The sequence below is a fragment of the Oryctolagus cuniculus genome, chromosome 6, assembly GCF_964237555.1.
Source record: "Oryctolagus cuniculus chromosome 6, mOryCun1.1, whole genome shotgun sequence".
NCBI classification, from domain to species: Eukaryota; Metazoa; Chordata; class Mammalia; order Lagomorpha; family Leporidae; genus Oryctolagus; species Oryctolagus cuniculus.
Window position 1 is genome coordinate 126,018,402 of NC_091437.1, and position 22,120 is coordinate 126,040,521.

General features: G+C 44.9%; 1 protein-coding gene and 1 pseudogene across 3 annotated transcripts in view; both read right to left on the reverse strand.

Annotated features, from left to right (window-relative positions):
- The window catches only part of ANKRD46 (ankyrin repeat domain 46), a 37,241-nt gene that overhangs the window by 11,869 nt on the left and 3,252 nt on the right, over positions 1 to 22,120 (reverse strand). Inside the window, exon 3 of one of the 3 annotated variants that reach the window (XM_070075370.1) lies at positions 7,961 to 8,104. The exons of the other annotated variants lie outside the window; for them this stretch is intronic. The gene's annotated coding sequence lies outside the window, so the exon portion shown is untranslated. The remainder of the gene's footprint in view (positions 1 to 7,960; positions 8,105 to 22,120) is intronic. 3 annotated transcript variants of the gene reach the window in all.
- LOC100341930 (large ribosomal subunit protein bL35m-like) lies at positions 20,315 to 21,610 on the reverse strand (annotated as a pseudogene).

The window sequence follows — 22,120 nt, forward strand, 5'->3', positions numbered from 1 at the left end:
CAGAAGACACACTGAGCGCAGCGTCAGAGTCAGCGGCTGCGGAGGGTGAGGAGCTGTTAAGGATGATTCCAAATAAGGGAAAAATCTGCTTATGATTACGGGTTACAGAGCTCATGGTAAAAATAAACTGCGGATTAGGATGTTACACAACGATCACAGAGCGAAGTCACTGAGGAGGATCTGCACGCCGAAATAACGACTGCTTGGTTGAGGGCAGTCTCCCCATTTCCCCTCCAGAAGTTGCTGGCTTGGCTCGTGAGAAAGACAAAGCTCTCGCAAACCTTTTCACGGAGAAGATACCAGCTATCAAGCGCTTTCCAAGAGACAGTGTGTTCTGCGAGAACAGATAACGATTCACACACAGCTACGAGCGCCTGTGGTTTGCAGGCCGGTCTCTGACTGCGGGCTCAGGGAGAACACAGGCCTGCCTGTCTGTTTTTCAGGTGAGAAGCGGCGCAGTGTTTCTGTCAGCTGCTTTGTGTCCTTGAGAAACTGCTGACCTTACCCTCACATCTAACGAGCCCGGCGACAGACGACGTTCTGCATCCTGATCAAGCACTGAATCTGCAAACCACAGTGCACTGAAGGTCTCACGCGCTGCGAGGAAGCCCACGGCAGAGAACACTCACGTCAGCCTGGAGATTAGATCTTTCCTCCAGCGGTCGCCCGCCCGGCAGTTTCTCTGAATTCTTAAGAAGCCTCCACGAAAACACCCAGCAACGGGCCGGCAGGAAGTGCAGTGCCAACAGGGGGCGGGGAGGGGGGCGTGAAGAACCTGTCGCTCTGTGGAGCTGAGACAGACGCTCAGCAGGGCACCCGTGGGTGAGGCCCAGTCAGGCACCCACAAGCGCTGCAGCGGCAGGCGGGCGAGCAGAGGGGCTCCCTGAGGAGCTGCTCGCGGGCCAGCACGGCACGGGCACACAGACCAAGGGGAAAGGATCAACCGCGTGCCATCCGCGGAGCACAGACCGGACTCTGAAACTCGCTCACTGTTTGGAATTCAGAACGCATAGTTTTCACATTATGAATGGAGGCTAGATTCCAGACTAGTCCACAGAAGCACTTTTTAGAAATGAAATACTATTCATAACGGGGGAAGAAGTAAAAGCAGCCAAGACTTCTATTTAAACCACTTAGGGTACAGTTAGGAAAGACTATTTCTAATCTATCTCGGATGCTGGCATTTAAATCTGAGACTGTCCCCTCCTTTTCCACATGCAGGAACGTCAAGCCCCAGGCCAGCCGCGGTCCTCTCCGCGGTGCTGCCCCTGCCTGCTTTCGCTGGGCCTGCTCAGGCCACACCTCTGTGCACAGGCAGAGCCCACAAGTACCCTGTGTGCCCTCCCGGCTCTTTCCCAGAGGGACCCAACCACTCGAGCCATCACCTGCTGGCTAATGTACTTCCCAGGAAGTACGACTACCTGAGCCATTACCTGCTGCCTCCTGGGTGTGCAGCAGCAGGAAGTTGGAACTGGCAGCAGAGCTGGGACTTGAACCCAGGTTCTCTAGCATGGGATGTGAGTGTTCCAAGCGGCATCCTAACCACTTACCAAATGCCCACCCCAGGATTTTTTAAGTTAAACTGGAGATAACTGCAGATTCCCATGTACTGGTAGGAAATAATACACAGAGATCCTGTGTACCCTTCACCCAGCCGCCCCCAGTGCAGAACTAAGGTTCAACATCACGACCAGAATACTGACATCAAGATACCGACGGTCACCACAGCCAGAAGGAGCGCTCGTAAGTTACCCTTTTATAGCCACGCCCACTTCCCTCCAACCCCACCTTTTATCCCCAGAATCCACTACTTTCTCTTCCATGTCTGCAATTCTGTCACTTCAACACTGTTGTATAAATGGAACCTTTGGGATTGGCTTTTTTTACTCACCATAATTCTTTGGAGACCCACCCAGGCGGTCATGGGTAGCATAATCTGTCCTTTTTATGGCTGAGCAATATTCCACAGTATGGAACAGTGTGCCTACTAAAGGACATCTGGCTGTCTCCAGGTTTTGTGTGCAGATTTTTATGTGAGTTTAAGTGCTCGTTTTCCTGGGACAAATGGTCAGGAGTGAACGGCTGAGTTTTCTGAAGATTCTGCAGCAGGAGAGTGAGCTTGAAGGGGCCTACTGTCTCCCCCGGGCCGAAAAGCACGCACGACCACCTCTGGAGTCATTGTGTGGTGTCAAGTTATTCATGGAAGAGCTTGTAGGGCCAGGCGTTTGGAAAGGGACCAGCAGACGCCCTGGAATCCACCAAAGTGACTGTTTAATGAGAACCATTCCACGAGCAGAGTGAGACGCACCGTAGGAATGCGAGCAGTGAACCAGTAGCTGTCAAGACTCACAGGGGGCAGGATCCCCTCCCCAGTGAAGGCTGCTTTTAGAGGTGGGGAGGAGATGTGACAGAGACGGACCCCCCTGCCCCGGGAGGTGACTTTCCCACTGCTGACAGCCCTTAGGAGGGTGTGGCTACTGCACCCAGATGTGTCTGCAGCTGCACCCCCTGGGTCTGTGCCCCAGCTCACCTACTTACTATCCGTATAACAGGCACCCAGTAAGTAACAATTCTCACCCTTCCCAGGTTGAGCCCCGTCCCCTGCTGTTCTCAACAGAGCCTGAATGAAGCACGGCTCGCCCTGGTTAACAGAGCCATTCCTGGCACTGAGGTGACACCTAGTGGGCGGAGAAGATTTTCAGGAAAGAGAAAGAACCGGTTCCTGGAGGAGGGAAAAACCCACGGGGCCCAGGGCTCGCACAGTCCGCCGTGGGTACAGCCACGCCCCAGCTGGCACGCTGGCGGCTCAGCAGCGCCTGCCTCCTGAGAGACAGCGCCTGCAGTGGAGCGCCCACGGAGTGGCTCGGAGGCTGACTCACTGGGACTGTTGAAAACACACCTCTGGGGCTCAGGGCTCAGGGAGCTGGCGCAGCCTAACATCCAAAGTCCTCACTCACCCACTCACCACGTGCTCCGTGGCACTGCCCGAGACACTCCACGGGGAGGGGTCGTCACTCTTTGGGGTGAAGCACTGAGATCTCAGCAGCAAGCGCTTCTACCACCAACCTGCGATTGTCTCAGCCCAGACGACACGACGAGGGTTCGGTGGGAGCCTGTCTCGCTGACTTGATGGGAAGTTCTAATACTCTTTTACATTTGTCTCTCAAACTCTGCATCCTCAAACTTAGGTCACTCTATCAAAATAGCAATCTTGATGGTTAAGAACTAATACAAGGCCGGTGCCGCGGCTCACTAGGCTAATCCTCTGCCTTGCAGCGCCGGCACATCGGGTTCTAGTCCCGGTCGGGGCGCCGGATTCTGTCCCGGTTGCCCCTCTTCCAGGCCAGCTCTCTGCTGTGGCCCGGGAGTGCAGTGGAGGATGGCCCAGGTGCTTGGGCCCTGCACCCCATGGGAGACCAGGAGAAGTACCTGGCTCCTGCCATCGGATCAGCGCGGTGCACCGGCCGTGGCGGCCATTGGAGGGTGACCCAACGGCAAAAGGAAGACCTTTCTCTCTGTCTCTCTCTCTCTCACTGTCCACTCTGCCTGTCAAAAAAAAAAAAAAAAAAAAAAAAAGAAAGAAAAGAAAAGAAAAACAGAGAGAGAGATTTTACAATCAAAAAAAAAAAAAAAAGAACTAATACAAATGGAGAGAGGGTGGCACCATGGCACAGCGGGATTAAGCCACCAGGTATGGCACCGGCATCCCACATCTAGCACCGGTTTGGGAAAGTGGCAGAAGATGGTACTTGGGCACTTGCTACACATGTGGGAGACCCTGATAAAGTTCCAGACTCCTGGCTTCAGCCTGGCCCAGCCCTGGCCATTGTGGCCATTTGGGGAGCAAATCAGCAGATAGAAGATCTCTCTACCTTCTCCCTACCCTGTCAATTTGCCTTTCAAATAAATAAATAAATCTTCAAAAAACATATACCTATATACTCTACTTATAATTTTAAATTAGTTTTCTAGATCTAATATCAATAACCATACACAATAATTACTATTTTTGAATAATTATTATTTATTTGAGAGGCAGAGACACAGAAAGAGCCGAAGAGAGATCTTCATCTTCTGGTTTACTCCCTAAATGACCACAGCAGCTGAGGCTGAGACAGGAGGAAGCCAGGAGCCTGCAACTCCATCTGGGTCTCCCACCTGGATGGCAGGGGCCCAAGCACGTGGACCATATTCGGCTGCTTCCCCAGGCACATTAGCAGGGAGCTGGATTGGAAGTGCAGCAGCCAGGACCTGCACTGACTCTCAGATATGGGATGCTGGCGCCACAAGTAGCAGCTTGACCTGCTGCAGCACTGCACCAGCCCCATGATGTACTGTTTTTCATTGTGCAAGATGATTGTGAAAAGCAAGACTAAGTGCTATATTCTTGGTTCAAATGCACTGACTACTCTATGGCTACGTAGCAATTCTGGTCAGACAGCAATGCACCATACACTTCAGCAAAATGCAAGGAGAGATACTCTGTCAAATCTTTTTTGCCTATACTCTCCACTGTCAAAGACAAACTAAACCAAGAAAATGAATGATGCACAGTAAATGGAACCTCTAAATCTGGATTCTCTAGACCTCATTTGGTTATTCTTATCCATCTAAAAGCATACAGTTGCAAGACACAAAATAATCCCAAAGAACGAAAAGCAAGAACTTCCAATTAAGTTGTTAACTGTTAACTGCCAGTACTTTAGAATTACTGCTCTAAAACCTAAGCTCTGAACACATGCTCAAATGTTGGGCAAGGACAAAGGCCAAGGACAAAAGGAATCTAGCTGTGAGAAAGAACATTAACAACAACTTAAGATCTTTCCCAAACATTAAGAATACTTTTCAAAAAATATTTGAAAGGCAGAGTTACAGAAAGAGAGAAGGAGAGGGGGGGAGAGAGAGATCTTCCATCTGGTTCACTCCCCAATGGCAGCAATGGCTGGGCAGCACAAGCTGAAGCCAGGAGCCAGAAGCTTCTTCCAGGTTTCCCACGTGGGTAGAAGGGCCCAAGCACTTGAGCCATCTTCCACTGCTTTTCCAAGCCATAGCAGGGAGCTGGATGGGAAATGGAGCAGCCAGGACTCGAACAGGTGCCCACATGGATGCAGGCACTGCAGGCAGAGGCTTAACCTTCTATGCCACAACACTGGCCCTAATAATACATTTTTTCAGTTTGCTGGTCTTCAGCAGAGGCAGAGGCTCAGTGAGGTCACCCTGCGGTACGTGGCAGAGGTCTGTAGTATTCCTAGCGAGCCCTCAGCTTCTATACAGGTCCCGAGACAATCAGGAGAAACGTCTCAGACAACGGTCCTGCCTGCCCCTGCAGACTGCACGGTGCCAGCATGTTAATGTCTCTGGAAGTCTAGACACAGGAGAATCCAATAATTCTTTCCTGAACGTACACTCAACTAAGTGCACTGTCACAGGATTTTAAAAGTAATACTTTTTCTTATATTTCTCCAGTGCTTTGAAAAAAGTTTTAGAAAATAAATGGGGGCCATCACTGTGGCATAGCAGGTAAAGCCTCTGCCTGCAATGTCAGCCTTCCATATGGGTGCCAGTTCCATTTCTGGCTGCTCCACCTCCAATCCAGCTCCTGCTAATGGCCAGGGAAAGCAGTGGAAGATGGCCCAAGTGCTTGGGCCCCCACACCAACATGAGATGCCCGGATGAAACTCCTGGTTCCTGGCTTCAACCTGGCCTAGCCTTGGTTGTTGTGGCCATTTGGGAATGAACCAGCAAGCAGATGGAAGATCTGTCTCTGTCTCTCCCCTACCCCTTTAACTCTTTCAAACAAATAAATTTTAAAAAAAGAAGATAAATATGAACAAAAGAAGAAAATAAAATTATAAATAATCCCACCAACTACAATTAACTATTAATAATATTTTGGTGCTATGTACCTCTAGCTTTCTCCCCCCATAATAAATACTATATTTAATCCATACCATATGTATCAATGTTAAGTTTTCTCATCTACTACACTGCAAACACCCTTCCAAGTTACCAGCATTATATAATGATTTTCAACGGTTGTAGAGTATGCCTTCTTTGCACATATGTACCAGTTTTTTTTTTTTTACTGAATTCCTTAGCACATTAAAATGAATGTGTCCTATATTTTTCCTATTACATAAATTCAAACTCATTGACATTTTAAGCCAATCAAAATGTAGACAATCTAGGGGAATTTTAAAAATCATTTTTGGCTAGATTCTGACTATTAGAATGGGATCTTCAGCAGTGTGCCTGAAATATCTGACATGGATGAAACCGACTGTAACATAGGGCTATGGAACGGGTCCCATTTCCTCATGGGCGAACGAACAGTTTTGCTGTGGTGGCAATCTTGATGCGATGTCATTTTTGCTCACTATAAAACTTCCAAGATTCTGGTTTACAATTCAACTTAAACTGAGCCGGATTTAAGATTCTTTTAAACATATTTTTGAGAAGGGCCGAGGAAGTAAATTCTCAATGATTACATGGCTAGGATGCCATTTTAACCTTTGAATCATCTGTCCTAACTGAAACAAATGTAAATTGTGAATTTTACTTAGGGTTCTTCAGAAAGCATTGCAGCAGCGAAATAAAAGGGGAATTGAGAGCATCACCCTTGCAGGGTCTCCCTGTACTATGAAAAACCGGTGGGAGAAAGTTTTTAAGTAGACCCTTCTGACTTTTACTTCCAAGGCTCAAGCATAATATTAGGTGAAAAAGAGTAGTTTTTAGGAAGATCTGGATCCAACACAGATAGATTTTTACTTTATATCTCAATTTGTAGGGAATTCACATTCTGTGGTATTTGTTTAATTTGGCTGTGTCTAAAAATCTTTTGTCTATCAATCTATTTCTCTATGAGACAGAAAGAGTTCCTACCCAAATGTCCATGATGGCTGAGACTGGGCTGAGTCAAAGCTGGGAGCCGGAAACTCAATACAAGTGTCCCTGGTGGGTGGAAGGGACCCACCCACTGCCGCCGAGGGTGTGAGTGAGCAGGAAGCTGGAGACAGGAACCCGGAGACAGGAACCCGGGCTGGGTTACCAAATCCAGGTCTTCTGATGGGGGAGGTGGGGGTAACCAGTGTCTCAGCTGCCAGGCCAAATGCCCACCCTTAGAATTCTTCACTTTGTCATTTCTTCAATGCCCAGCTAGCAATTACATCAAAATTAAAACTTCATTAACACGGCAAAGATGAGGTTAACCTGGAATGTGTAAACGTGAAACAGGGAACAACCCTTCCAGAAGGCCCGGGTCATTGCATTTAAGCTCACGTAACAATTAAAACCAGGCTAACCCAGATGACTCAGGAGAAGGTCTTAGGGTACTACCAAGCTCACCAAGGAGAAAGAGGAATTCTTGTCTGCAGGTCTGCTCTTAGCCCGCAGCCACGGCTCAGTAACATGTGCGACAGCTGTCAAGTTTTCCTGTAATAACTTACTCCTCACAGAAACCCTATGAGGCAAGTACTGTCATTACCCTCATTTTATGAGTGAGAAAACCAAATTCATCCCCTAAGACTCTTTTCTTGCATAATAAATTACATGGAAGATTAAACGAGGAGAGGGCTGATCTAGCATGCACATGATGATCTCCAAATTCAAAGCGAAATTTTTTAAACTGCAAAAGAGTAAATATCTAGATGGGTTTCTTACTGCCCAGAAGATAGTCCAGAACACATATTCTGACTTCACTCCTTGTAATCACCTCAAAGCAAGCTTTTCAAAGTGGATGAAAACAACAAAGTATTTGTAAACGTCTTCTGCCGTACAGGAAGTGACTAGTTCCTGGCCTGATCATTCTCAGGTATTTCTTACTGGCTGGGATACCAGCAAACACCCAAGTTTTTCTTCCTCCATCATGAAATCAAAAAATACCAAACAGGATTTTGGATATATTTCCAACAATATTATACTACTTAATGATTATTTATTTGTATTATTAAAGCTTACTTACAATTCAAAGATATTGGTTTAAAAGAAATCAAAATCAATTGTTCACCAGTGCTTTGGACACTTGTTTTTGGATGTCTTTCAGCAGTTTCCAAAATCTTCAGGGGCTTCCTTGCCAGGAAGTTTCCATTTTACACTCAGTAATTCCCTGATAAAGACACCAAAGTAAGCAGGGATCGTCCTGCAGTCTTTATACACACGCATGGCTTTTGAAATAAAGTGATTTGTTTTTTAAAGTGACTTTTTTTTCCCAGCAACAACAGCACTTTACATGGGTACTTGGTCTAACAGTGCCACCTTGTGGCCTATCTAGACTTCAAGTTCAAGCCCAGTGTCTGGCACAGGTATAAAAAAAGAGGACCAAATTTTAATTTCTCTTTATTTCGTTTCACAGTAATTATTCTAACTATGAATCTGTAGGAAATCCTGAGTTGCGATGAACTTAAGTTTCATTTCAAAAAAGTTTATCAAGAAAATTAGCGGCATAAATATGATTCCAGATATCTAAACTTAAACTCACCTCAGCACTTAATTTACATAAAGGTACACAATTACTCTTAGGTGTTTAATTAATGCTATAACTAGTACTCAAATAGTATTTTACACTTTGTGTTTCTGTGTGGGTGCAAACTGTTGAAATCTTTACTTAATATACGCTAAATTGATCTTCTGTATATAAAGAAAATTGAAAGTTAATCTTGATGTGAATGTAAGGGGAGAGGGAGTGGGGGAGGGGACTGTTGTGGGTGGGAGGGAAGTTATGGGGGGGGGAGCTATTGTAATCCATAAGCTGTACTTTGGAAATTTAGGTTCATTAAATAAAATAAAATAAAAAAATAATTTACATAAAGGGCTACTTAATTCGCATTCTTGTTCACCTATTCAGCATTGGTTCAAAATACCAGAACTACCATTTTTTTCCAAAATATTCCTTATTTTCTAAATTGTTTACAAAGTTTAAACTGGATCACTTCAAAGAGTATGAAGGCACGAAATTAACTGAGTTATTAGGAAAAAAAAAAACAACTTTTTCCATGAAGAAGCACCTGGCTCCTGGCTTCGGATTGGCACAGCACCGGCTGAAGCGGCCATTTGGGGGGTGAACCAACAGAAGGAAGACCTTTCTCTCTGTCTCTGTCTCTCTCTCTCACTATCTGTCAAATAAATAAAATAATTAAAAATAAATAAAAAAATAAAATGCTATCTGGGGCCAGCGCTGTGGTGTAGCGGCTAAAGCCACCTCCTGCAGTGCTGGCAAGCATATGGGTACCAATTTCATTTCTGGCTGCTCCACTTCCCATCCAGCTCTCTGCTATGGTCTGGGAGATGGCCCAAGTGCTTGGGCTCCTGCACCCACGTGGGAGACCCGGAAGAAGCTCCTGGCTCCCAGCTTTGGATCGGCACAGTTCCGGCCGTTGCGGCCATTTGGGGAGTGAATCAGTGGATGGAAGACTTTCTCTCTCTCTCTCTCTGTAACTCTGCCTTTCAAATAAAAATAAATAAATCTTTTTTAAAAAATGTTATCAAAAATGACTTCACAGACTTGAAACAATAGAACGCTTTTTGATATTTAAATAAGTGAAACAAGTTATACTTTTGAAATTCACAAGCTTTGCATTTGGAAAAATGATCTGCAATATGGAATTTTTAGCATCTTACACTCTATAGTAGTATAAAATCAGACAGAAAAAGAAATTAAAGGGAAATTCAGGCTCAGTAACTATTAAATTTACTACCAATATTTTAGTATGTCTCCCTCAATGATACTAAACCAAACAAATCTAAAATACTTTTATCTAATACACTTTTTAAAATACACCTTCTCTTTTTTCTCCTCTGGCCCAAATTTTAATTTTTTAACTAAATATTTATTTGAAAGGCAGAGAATAAGAGAGAGAGGGACAGACAGAGAGCAATTTTCCATCTAGTGGTTCACTCCCCAGATGGCCACAACAGTCAGGGCTGGGCCAGGCTGAAGCCAGGAACCAGGAATCCCATCCAGGTCTTCTAAGCGGTGCAGGGGCCCAAGCACTCGGGCCATCTTCAGCTGCCTTACCAGGTGCATTAGCAAGGAGCTGGATTGGAAGTGAAGCAGCCGGGACTCGAACCAGTGCTCCTGTCAGGGACGCTGACAGCACAAGCAGCAGCTTAACCCCTTCGCCACAAGGCTGGTCCCACCAAATGCTAATTTTTAATTATACTTCACTGGATGGCCTCCCTGATGTAACCTGTCACATGAAAAGCCTGTCAAATTGCCTCTGCTTTACCGCCCTGCCCGGCCTCGGGCAGTACACACTTGGAACATAGTTCCACCCGCCATGGTTTTGACTCACAGCTACTGCAGGACCTTCCACCTTTTCCACACCCTCACCCTTCATGAAATACTTCTCTGTTACATCTCTCAAGCTCTCCTTTAGCCCCTCTCTGGCTACACAAGGCAGGAAGAAATCTGTCTACATGGCCATCCCTAACTCTCTCTGGCTGGTTTCTGATTCCCAGGCTCAGGCAGACTCCCCCTCTCACCAGGGTGAAATTCCTTGCCTGTGCAGGCCCATGAGCACAGGGTCAGTAGGTGTACAGCTTCAACTGAAGTTCAAGCATTAAAAACGAATTCCCAATTCAGCAGTGGTGTAAAGACTGCCAAACTGTCCTCCTAAGTGGCCGTGTCATTTTGCATCCCCACCAGCAGTGGATAATTCCTGGTGACTCGCATTCTTGTGGGCATGTGGTGCTGTCCACATGCTAGATCCTAGCCAATCTAAAGATGTGTGGTGGTATCGCACTGCTGTTTCAATTTGCATTTTCTTGGTAACACACGATGTGAAGCACCTTTGTCATCTGTGAATCTTCTTTGGTGAGATGCTTGGTAAGCTCTTTGGCCTATTTTTTGTATGAAGTTGTTTTCTTATTGCTCAGTTTTAGGAGTTCCCGGTAATTTTTGGGTAACTAACACCTTTATCAGATTTGTCTTTTTTAAAAAAAGTATATTTTATTTATTTGAAAGGCAGAGTTGAGAGAGAGAGAGAGAGATCATCCATCCAATTTTCACTCCCCAAATAGCCACAATAGTCAGGGCTGGGCCAGGCTGAATGAAGAAGCCAGGAACTCCATCAGGGTTGCTCACATAGCGGTAGGGGCTCTAGTACCTGGGCCATCTTCTGCTGCTTTCCCAGGTGCTTTTAAATATATACTTATATATATAATATATATATACGTATATATATATATATATAATAATGTATATTATATATACATATGTATATATATATAATATATATATACTTACTTGAAAAAGTTAAAGAGAGACAGGGAGAGACAGAAAGGTCTTTCATCCCCTGGTTCACTCCCCAAGTGGCTGCAATGGCCAGGGCTGAGCCAGGCCAAAGGCAGAAGCCCAGAGCTTTATCGGGTATCCCATGTGGGTAGCAGGGACCTAAACATGTGGGCTTTCCCCAGGCCATTAGCAGGCAGCTGGATTGGAAGTGGAGCAGCTGGCACATGGTGCCATGGGCAGTGGCCTTACTTGCTGCACCAGCTGGCCTCACTCCCAGACACATTAGCAGGGAGTTGGATCAGAACCCTGTGCTCCAACACGGGACCCTGGCACTGCAGTGGCAGCTTCATCTGCTGCACATGGTGCCAGCCCCTCAGATAGGCCTTTTGCAAATATTTTCTCCCAGTCTATGGCTTAACTTTTCATTATCCTGATGGCATCTTTCATAGGGTAGAAGATTTTAATCTCAGTGGAGCCCAACTCCTCAATCCCTTCTTTCATAGATGCTCCTTTAGTGTCGTATCTAAAAGTCACTGCCAAATCCCAGGTTACCTAGATACCCCTATGGCATCTGGCAGGAGTTTTGTGTTTTTTTGACATTTAGGTCTGTGACCCACAGTGAGCTCATTTTTGTGCAGGCTGTAAGCTCTATGTCTATATTAGCTTATTTGCATATAGATATCCAGTGTTCCAGCACCATGTTGAGAAAAACTATCTTTGCTCCATTGTGCCGACTTTGCTTCTTTGTCAGAGCCCAGTAACATTTGTGCAGGTTTCTTTCTAGGCCTTCTATTCTGTATCTATTTTGTCACCAGTGCCATGCTGTCTTGAATACTATGGCTTTACAGTAAGTCTTGAAGTCAGTCCTACAATTCCGTAGTCTTTCAATATTATGCTGGCTCTTTTTCTCTCTCCTCATAAAAACATTATAGCTAGTTTGTTGATATCCACAGAATAGTCTGCTGGGAGAAGGGGGGAGGATAGCACTGTGGCATAGCAGGTTAAGCCACCGCCTGTGACACTGGCATCCCATATTGGTAACAGTCTGTGTCCTGCCTACTCCACTTCAAATCCACCTGTCTGCTAATGAGCTGAGAAGGCAGTGGAAGATGGTCCAAGTGCTTGGGCTCCTGCCACCTGAGTAGGAGTCCTGGAAGAAGCTGCTAGCTCCTGGCTTTAGCCTGGACCACTCCTAGCCATTTGTGGTCATTTGGGGAGTGAACCAGCAGATGGGAGATCTCTTTCTTGCTCTCTGTCCCTTCCTCTCTCTGTAACTCTGCCTTTCAAATAAATAACTCCAGGAGCTGGCACTGTGGCGCAGCGGGTTAAAGCCCCAGCCTGCAGCGCTGGCACCCCATATGGGCGCTGGTTCAAGTCGCAGCTGCTCCTCTTCCAATCCAGCTCTCTGCTATGGCCTGGGAAAGCAGTGGAAGATGGCCCAAGTCCTTGGGCCCCTGCACCTGTGGGAGACCTGGAATAAGCTCCTGGCTCCTGGCTTCAGATCAGCTAGCTCTGGCTGTTGCAGTCACTTGGAGAGTGAACCAGCGGAATGAAAGACCCCCCCCCCCGCCCCCCGCCTCTCCTCTCTGTGTAACTCTGACTTTCAAACAAATAAAATAATTGTTTAAAAAAATCTTTAAAAAAAAACTTGCTAGGATTTTGATTCAGATTTTATTGAATCTATCTAGGCATGGGAAAAACCTTTTTTGTTTGTCCCTGTATACCTTACTCTGCAAGTGACTGACAGAGCTTGAGAGTCAAGTGTGTGTGTGTGTGTTTGTGTGTGTGTCTGTATTTTTTTTTTTTTTCATTTTAACTAAAAGGTAGAGACAGAGATCTTCCACCTGCTGGTTCACTCCCCATATACCTGGAACAGCCAGGGGCAGGCCAGGCAAAAGTCAGGGAAATTAATCTGGTCTCCACTTGGGTGGCAGGGACCCAACTACTTGAGTCCTCACTTGTTGCTTCTCTGGGTATACATTAGCATATGGTTAGAGTTGGGAAAAGAATCGGGACTTGAGCCCAGGTGCTCCAGTATAGGATGCAGGTGTCCCAAGTGGTGTCTTGAACACTTGCCCCTGTGTGAAGCACTTTTAATCCCTGCTCACATGCTGGAAGCTTGGTCCCCAGTGTGGCAGTGCTGAGGTGGTGGTTCCTGGTGGAAGGTGCCAAGGTCATGGGAACATACCCTCAGATCTCACAGGACTGGGTAATCAGAGAAGAGTGATCTACCCTTCCCAGCACATGAGCCCTCCTTCCCTCTCGTACTCTCATCATGTGATGACATCTGCCACGGCATGAGAGTGAGAAGGCCCTCACCAGGGGATGAACGGAGGGAGCTGTCCAGTCTTTCAGCCTCCCAAACTATGAGCTAAGTAACTCTCTTCTTTACACATTACCCAGTGTCAGGTGTTTGTTACAGTAACACAAAACACACCAAGACAATCTCTAGCATCTGGCAGGAATTAAATTAAAAAAAAAAAAAAGGAAGATTTGTTTTTTATTTATTTGGAAGGCAGAACAACAGATACAGAGAAAGCCAGAGACAGTGAGAGCTCTCCTATCTACTGATTCACTCCCCAAATGGCCTGAGCAGCCAGCGCTGGGCCAGGCTGAAGCCCAAAGCCAGAAACTCCATCTGGGTCTCCCCATGTGAGTGCAGGGGCCCAAGCACTCGGGCCATCCTCCGCCCCCTTCCCAGGCATATCAGCAGGGAGCCGATGGTTTGCAGGGGAGAGGCCAGACAGAGAGATTTCAAGAAGCAATGCCATCTGGCTACTGGAAAAAACTGTTATTAGGACTAAAACTGTCACCAAAGGTCAAATGCCTAGATAAGTTACTGCAATAATGTCATATTCATAACATTAAAAAAAAATAAACAGGCTAAAGGAAAAAAAAAAGAAGACATCATAATGTAATGAGAAAAAACAGATTATTTGGCCAAGTTTTAATATGGTGAGTTTAAGAAGTAAATCTAGGGGCCGACGCTGTGGCATCCCCTAAGGGCGCCAGTTCTAGTCCTGGCTGCTTCTCTTCTGATCCAGCTCTCTGCTGTGGCCCAGGAGGGCAGTGGAAGATGGTTCAAGTCCTTGGGCCCCTGCACCCACATGGGAGACCCAGAAGAAGCTCCTGGCTCCTGGCTTTGGATAGGCGCAGCTCCAGCTGTTGCAGCCATCTGGGGAGTGAACCACTGGATGGAAGACCTCTCTGTCTCTACCTCTCCCTGAAACTCTTCCAAATAAATAAAATAAATATATAAAAAAAGAAGTAAATCCAGTAGAGTACCCAATCTGATAAAAACTCAAAGTGGAAAAGATAGCTGAATAGATCATTTGTATTCTTGCATTTGTTCCTAATTGACTTGGTATCATATTGATCATAATGATAGGACTAAGAGCCAAAGGGATCACATAAACAAGACTAGTGTCTGCAAATATTAACTGACAGAATAAAAAAGGGAGAGAACAATCCAACATGGGAAGCAAGATACACAGCAGACTCATAGAATGGCAGATGTCCTAAACAGCACTCTGGCCTCAGAATCAGCCCTTAAGGCATGTGGATCCAGCTGAAAAGCCCATGAGAGTATTTCAGGCATGGAAAGCCAAGACACTCTGGCAAAAAAAAAAAAAAAAAAAAAAAAAAAAAAAAAAAAAAAACCTAAATGAAAGATCTCTGCGAGTGAGATCCCAGTGGGAAGAACAGGTCATCAAAGAAGGAGGTACCTTTCTCTGAAGGGAGGAGAGAACTTCCATTCTGACTACGACCTTGTCTAAATATGATCAGAGTCAGTGAACTCAAAAGGCTTCCATAGCCTTGGCAACTCATGACAAGAGCCTAGGGTGATTACTGATGCCATAAACAAGAGTGTCAATTTGTTAAGTCAACAACAGGAGTCACTGTGCACTTACTCCTCATGTAGGATCTCTGCCTTAATGTGCTGTACAGTGTGATTTAATGCTATAACTAGTACTCAAACAGTATTTTTCACTTTATGTTTCTATGTGGGTGCAAACTGTTGAAATCTTTACTTACTATAGGCTAAACTGATCTTCTGTATATAAAGAGAATTGAAAATGAATCTTGATGTCAATGGAAGGGGAGAGGGAGCGGGAAAGGAGAGGGTTGCGGGTGGGAGCGAAGTTATTGGGGGGAAGCCATTGTAATCCATAAGCTGTACTTTGGAAATTTATATTCATTAAATAAAAGTTAAAAAAAAGAAAAGAAATAATAATGTATAATTATCTTTTAATCAATTAAATTCATGAATGTATTAAAATACTGCATATTAGATACTCTATTAGGTACATAAAATATCTGTGTTTTATTTCTGTGGCATATGTGTGTTCAGGGCCACATGACAGGGAGCTAGGTGTGAGGAAATTGTCCATTTTTTAATCAATGGGCTTGTATCTCATGTATTGAACACAGACTGGCCTTGGAATTGATCTGTTTCTCTAGTAATGTAATGGCAAGTTAGAAGTTAAATTCACTACGGTTTCTAACCACTGGTTTGCAGGAAGCACCAAGCATTCTAGTGAAGAACAGTAAGCTTCAGAAAAACCGAACAACACCAAAAACAAGAACCTGCTTCTATTTAATCTGGAAATAAGCTGTTTCTTTCTAGATGATTTTTATAAAGTTTAAGTTGAGAATTCTTTGTCTGTTTACCAGGCTGGAAAAAAAGGATCTTATCACAAAGATACAAGCATAAACGTAAGTTCTTATTGAAAATGATTTTTTAGAATAGGTAGATCTTTTATAAACATACAACACAGTATTTATGGACTGCCTATACAAAATACAATTCCCTATTTTCCTTATAAGAAATCTAGAAAAGATATTTAATAGAATGTTATTAGTATGATAAATTCAAAATTATAGTGACAATGTCAAATGTTCTTTCATTTCTAGAGAATAAATAATAAAAGACAGTCAACATGGAATCACTGAAAAAATTCTATACCATAAGAAAAGAGGTATATTAGTTCTAACTGGAAAAAAGTACAGCACTGAAAATTACTTACAATAAAAAAATTAGAAAAAAAGCCAATATTCTGATCTCAGGAACATACAACAAAATCAGAATGGGGCCGGTGCTGTGGTATAGTAGATAAAGCCGCAGACTGCAGTGCCAGGATCCCATTGGACACCAGTTTGAGTGCCAGCTGCTCCACTTCCAATCTGTCTCCCTGCTAATGTGCCTGGGAAAGCAGCAGAAGATGGTCCAAGTCCTTGAGCCCTTGCACCCACTTAGGAGACCTGGAAGAGACTCTTGGCTCTTGGCTTCAGACTGGCTCAGCTCCAGCTGTTGCAGCCATTTGGGGAATGAGCCAGCATATAGACCTCTCTTTCCCTCTCTCTCTCTCTCTGCCTCTGCCTCTAAGTAACTCTGCCTTTTGAATAAACAAATCTAAAAAATTCAGAACTCAGAGGAAGTAAAAAATTTTAAAAAGTAGATTAGACATTCCCTGGAGAAAGGCTAGTCTCTTCAACAAATGGTGTTCTGAAAATTGCATTTCCACACGCAGAAATTTGAAACAAGACCTCTATCTTATGGATCAAGGATTTAAACTTAAGACCTGAAACTATTACACTACAGGAGAAAAACAAAGGAGAAATGCTGATGCAAGACCTTGGCTTACAGAAAGACTTTTTAGGTAAGACTGCAAAAGAACAGGCAAAAATAGACAAACAGGATTGTATCAGGCTAAGAAGCTTCTGCACAGCAAAGGAAACAAAGTGAAAAGGCAACCAACAGAATGGGAGAAAATACTTGCAAACTGTATGTCTGATAAATGATTAATATCCAGAACATACATATAAAGAGATCAAGAACAAAACAAACAATCCAGCTAAGAAATGAGCAAAGGATATGCACAGATATTTTTCAAAGAAACATAAATGGCCAACAGACACAAGAAAAAATGCTCAGGATCACTAGATATCAGAGAAATGCAAATAAACAATCAAGTATTTCACTCCAGTTCGAATGGTTTTATCTGGCTGGCGCCGTGGCTCACTAGGCTAATCCTCCGCCTTGCGGCGCCAGCACACCGGGTTCTAGTCCCAGTCGGGGCGCCGGATTCTGTCCCGGTTGCCCCTCTTCCAGGCCAGCTCTCTGCTGTGGCCAGGGAGTGCAGTGGAGGATGGCCCAAGTCTTTGGGCCCTGCACCCCATGGGAGACCAGGAGGAAGCACCTGGCTCCTGCCATCAGATCAGCGCGATGCACTGGCTACAGCGCGCCGGCCACGGCGGCCATTGGAGGGTGAACCAACGGCAAAAGGAAGCCCTTTCTCTCTGTCTCTCTCTCTCTCACTGTCCACTCTGCCTGTCAAAGAAGAAAAAGAAAAAAAAAAAGAATGGTATTATCCAAAAATCAAAAAATAGCAAATACCAGTGAGGTTGTAGAGAAAATGGTACCCTAATCTACTGCTGGTGGGAAAGCAAATTTGTACAACCATTATGGAAAACAGTATGGAGATTCCTCCAAAAACTAAAAACAGATTTACCATGACGCAGCTATCCCACTTCTAGGAATGTATCTAAAGAAAATGAAATCAGCATATGAAAGAGATACCTGCATGTCTATGTTTATAGCAGTCCAATTCACAATAGTAAAAGATACAGAATCAACCTAGATGTCCACCAGCTGGTGACTGGATAAAGAAAATGCCATACACACACATACACACACACACACATACACACAGCAGAATATTAAGCACAAAAAAAAGAATGAAATCCTGACATTTGCAACAAAATAGATGGAACTTGAGATCATTCTGCTAAATGAAATGAGGCAGACCCAGAAAGACAAATATCAAGTTTTCTCTTTGTTATGTAAGTTAATATACAGAGAGAGTACAACACTCAATGTTTTTTGTACAAGAGTTATAAAAACTGCTTCACTCAATTACACCATGTTTATGACTACATACTCTTCTCTCCCTACTTTATGATCACTGTCAGGAATTCCATTTTGTGATATTAATTTCCTGTTTTCAAATAGAAAATGCTATATATGTGGATGTATAGAAAAATGTTAAACATTATTAAATCTTAAAATTTAAAAACTCCCCATCTGCTCTTTCATCATTTTTTTTTTTTAAGAACTGTAAGTTAAATAAAAACGGAACAGAAATTTAAAATCCAAGTTGCAAACAGTATGGAACAGAACAAATACTGTAGAAAATCAAATCTGTGACCAAAGCACCTAACTGAAGGAGCTATGTAGAGGGAGGAGAGGACATACGACATGACAGCTGTGACATCTGGAGGGTAGGGCCAACCCACAAAAACCGCCCCCCACAAACAGACAAGAACGAAAGGCACAAACTTCAGGAAATGCCTTCCTCAGCTGAAAATTAAATCTACAGATTTACAGATCAAAGAACTTCTCATCTTCCAGATAAAATTCATGGATTTAAAAAAAATCAACAGACACTGGGATCAACGCTGTGACATAGTGGGTGAGGCCGCCACCTGCAGTGCTGGCATCCCACATGGGCGCTGGGTTCGAGTCCCGGCTGCTCCACTTCCGATCCAGCTCTCTGCTATGGCCTGGAAAAGCAGTAGAGGATGACCAAAGTCCTTGGGCTCCTGCACCTGCGTGGGAGACCCGTAAGAAGCTCCTGGCTCCTGGCTTCAGACTGGCACAGCTCCAGCCATTGTGGCCAACTGGGGAGTGAACCATTGGATGGAAGACCTCTCCTCTCTCTCTCTCTCTCTCTCTCTCTCTCTCTGCCTGTCCTCTTTTTGTGTAACTCTGATTTTCAAAGAAATAAATAAATCTTTAAAAAAAATCAGCAGACACAACTCTACACTTGGAAGTATTTTATGACTTTAACTCTTCACAGTGCAACAGAAGACTGTATCCGCCTCGGAGAAGGCAAAGGTGGGGTTAGTCTGGTGGTCACTGTGCACCTTGAGTCACTCTGTATGTGGGGTAACGTGCGGAAGAAAGAAAGGAACCTCAACTCACTAAGCTCAGGAATTCAGAATGAAATCATGCTTTTTTTATACACTTTACCACCTTCTTAAACCATACTATCTATGTAAGCCTTATTTTTTATTTTCAATGTAATATCTTTTTTTTTCACCTCCAAACAAACGTCTATTCTTTATTAACTGGTCCCATACATAGACACACACTTGGGCCTTCTGGTTTTAGAACATTCTATTATTACTCCTTCTCCCTTTAATGAGCACACATTGGTTTCAAGGACACCCCCCTAGTAAAAGGGGCGGTTTGCCTTATCATCAAGTGCCGTAGTACAGGATTCAAACATCACTGCTCCTGGCGCTGCTTTTCAACCAGGAGAGTGCCTGTGCTTTGTGAATGCTTCCCGAGGCTTCTGACGGGGGAGCTGACAGCCAGCGCCCTCCTCTGCCCCCTTCAAGAGGCTCCTCTCTTGCGTCATTTCCAAAATGACGGGCAGGACTTTTCCCCCGTAGTTTCTGCAATGGCTGGAAAACGCTTATTCTTACAAATACAAATACCAAGTCTCAAGTGGACAAACTATTAAGAAATACAGTAGCTCTCAAAGCCTGGGTGAACAGTGCTTGTCTTGTACCGTTTCCCATGCCTCATGAAGGGGGTGTACTGGCTGGAAGGCTATTTCATTTACCCTTCTATGAAAAACACCGGTTCCGATGCACGACACAAGAACTGCTGTTGAGGACAATGAAGTCAGGAGAGCAGACACCAAGAGAGCCGTCACCCTACGCTCTCCTGAGGAAAATGCTCCTTCTGTTCCACCTGAGTCCGCTAACAATGAAATCAGCTGCGGGACAGCCAGTCCCCACACTGGGTGCTGACACCAACTCCTGGGGCCCCTCTGCCCGTGTGGGAGACTCAGATGAACCTCCAGGCTCCTGGCTTCAGATCAGATCAGATCAGCTCTAGCTGTTTCAGCCATTGGAGGAGCGAACCAGCAGGTGGAAGACCTCTCTTTCCCTGTAACTCTGCCTTTAAAATTAATAAATAAATCTTTAAAGACAATGCAGTTTTAGACTTCTGATTCTCTGTCATTTCTGGGAGTGCTTAATCTATTCAGTCTTAAAACTCTCAGAAGTTGTGTAAACTGGTGTTTTATGTTTACACAATAGTTTTTTTAAAAGGTCACTTTTATACTTCTTCATTTTTGCAGAGACATAATATATACACAAATATACACAAGCGATGCCTGGGGAGCCGGGACATTTCTGACCTACATTTTCAGGGTCGTAGGATCCTGGTACTTCTGATAGGAATCGACGGCACACCAGTTCCGCCTCTTCCAGAAAGCTGGTGTCATTTTATCTAGGCGTTTACTCTGGGTTTTACTGCAGAACACAAATTCCCTCAAGCGTCTTTTTCTTGCAGTGATCTTTTTCCATAATTTTTTTTTAAGGATTTTATTTATTTTTATTTGACAGGCAAAGTTAGACAGGGAGAGGGAGACAGAGAGAGAAAGGTCTTTCTTCCATTGGTTCTCTCCAAATGGCCACAATGGCCAGAACTGAGCTGATCCGAAGCCAGGAGCCAGGAGCTTCTTCCGGGTCTCCCACGTGGGTGCAGGGGCCCAAGGACTTGGGCCATCTTCCACTGCTTTCCCAGGCCAGAGCAGAGAGCTGGATTGGAAAAGGGGCAGCTGAGACTAGAACCGGTGCTGCACCCATATGGGATGCTGGTGCCATAGGCGGAGGACTAACCTACTGCGCCATGGCACTGGCCCGCATAATTTCTTCTTGCAACCAGACTTTCTGATTTAGCCGAAGGCCGAAGGCCAGAGTGAAGTCTAGGAAACCTGTGGATGACTGCTCTCAGTTTTTCTCTTGCCTTTTCGTGAACTGAAGTATATGACCGTTCTGACCGGCAGCTTCAGGACACTTGGAAGCAAGGGAGCCCCTCTGTCCGGAATGGCTGTAGGATGCCCACATGTTAAGGTTTGCAACAGAGGACTCTGTTTCCGACAGTCTGAATGTGGACAGTGCAGGAAGAAGACAGGCACTCTTGGCACAGTTTTGATACATTGGAGATGCCAAAACATCCAGGGGCCGTAAGATTCCTGACGCAGCTCTCAGGATACTGGCAATAGCAAAAGCTGCCATCACGTCACACTCGCCTGGGCAGCCACAGTTAGGATCTTCATGTTTATAGGTGCAACAGCCGGAGCTAAGCCAATCCAAAGCCGGGAGCCAGTAGTTTCCTCCAGGTCTCCCATATGTGTGCCGGGGCCCAAGGACTTGGGCCATCCTTTGCTGCTTTCCCAGGTGCATTAGCAGGGAGCTGGATCATAAGTGGAACAGCCAAGACTTGAACCAGCGCCCATATGGGATGCTGGTGCTGCAGTCCGGGGCTTTAACCCGCTGCACCACAGCGCCGGCCCCCTGTCAGTTCTTAATACTACTGAGAAAGCATATTTCAAAATAAGTCCTGTTCCTCATTCTCTGTGTGTTTTGTATTTAAATATGCATTTTGCAGGACCTCTAAGTGAATATTTAACCTAAGGTAAGAACAAAGATTAATCTTAAAGGTACATGGTCCACCCAAGTGTTTTTATGAGCCCTGAAATGTACTGTGCAAAAAGGACACGCTTCATTTGGAAAATTAATTGCATACTATTACTAGCAATACTACAGTTATTTCCCTCAGTCGTTGATAAAATAATCCAAGTGTAACTGATAAGTAGCTAAGTTGGAAATAAAGATAATCGGGCCCAGTGCTGTGGCACAGTGGGGTAAGCCTCCGCCTGCAACGCTGGCATCTTGTATGGGCACTGGTTGGAGACCCAGCTGCTCCACTTCCGATCAGCTCTCTGCTATGGCCTGGGAAAGCAGCAGAAGATGGCCCAGGTGCTTGGGCCCCTGCTCCCACGTGGGAGACCTGGAGGAAACTCTGGGCTC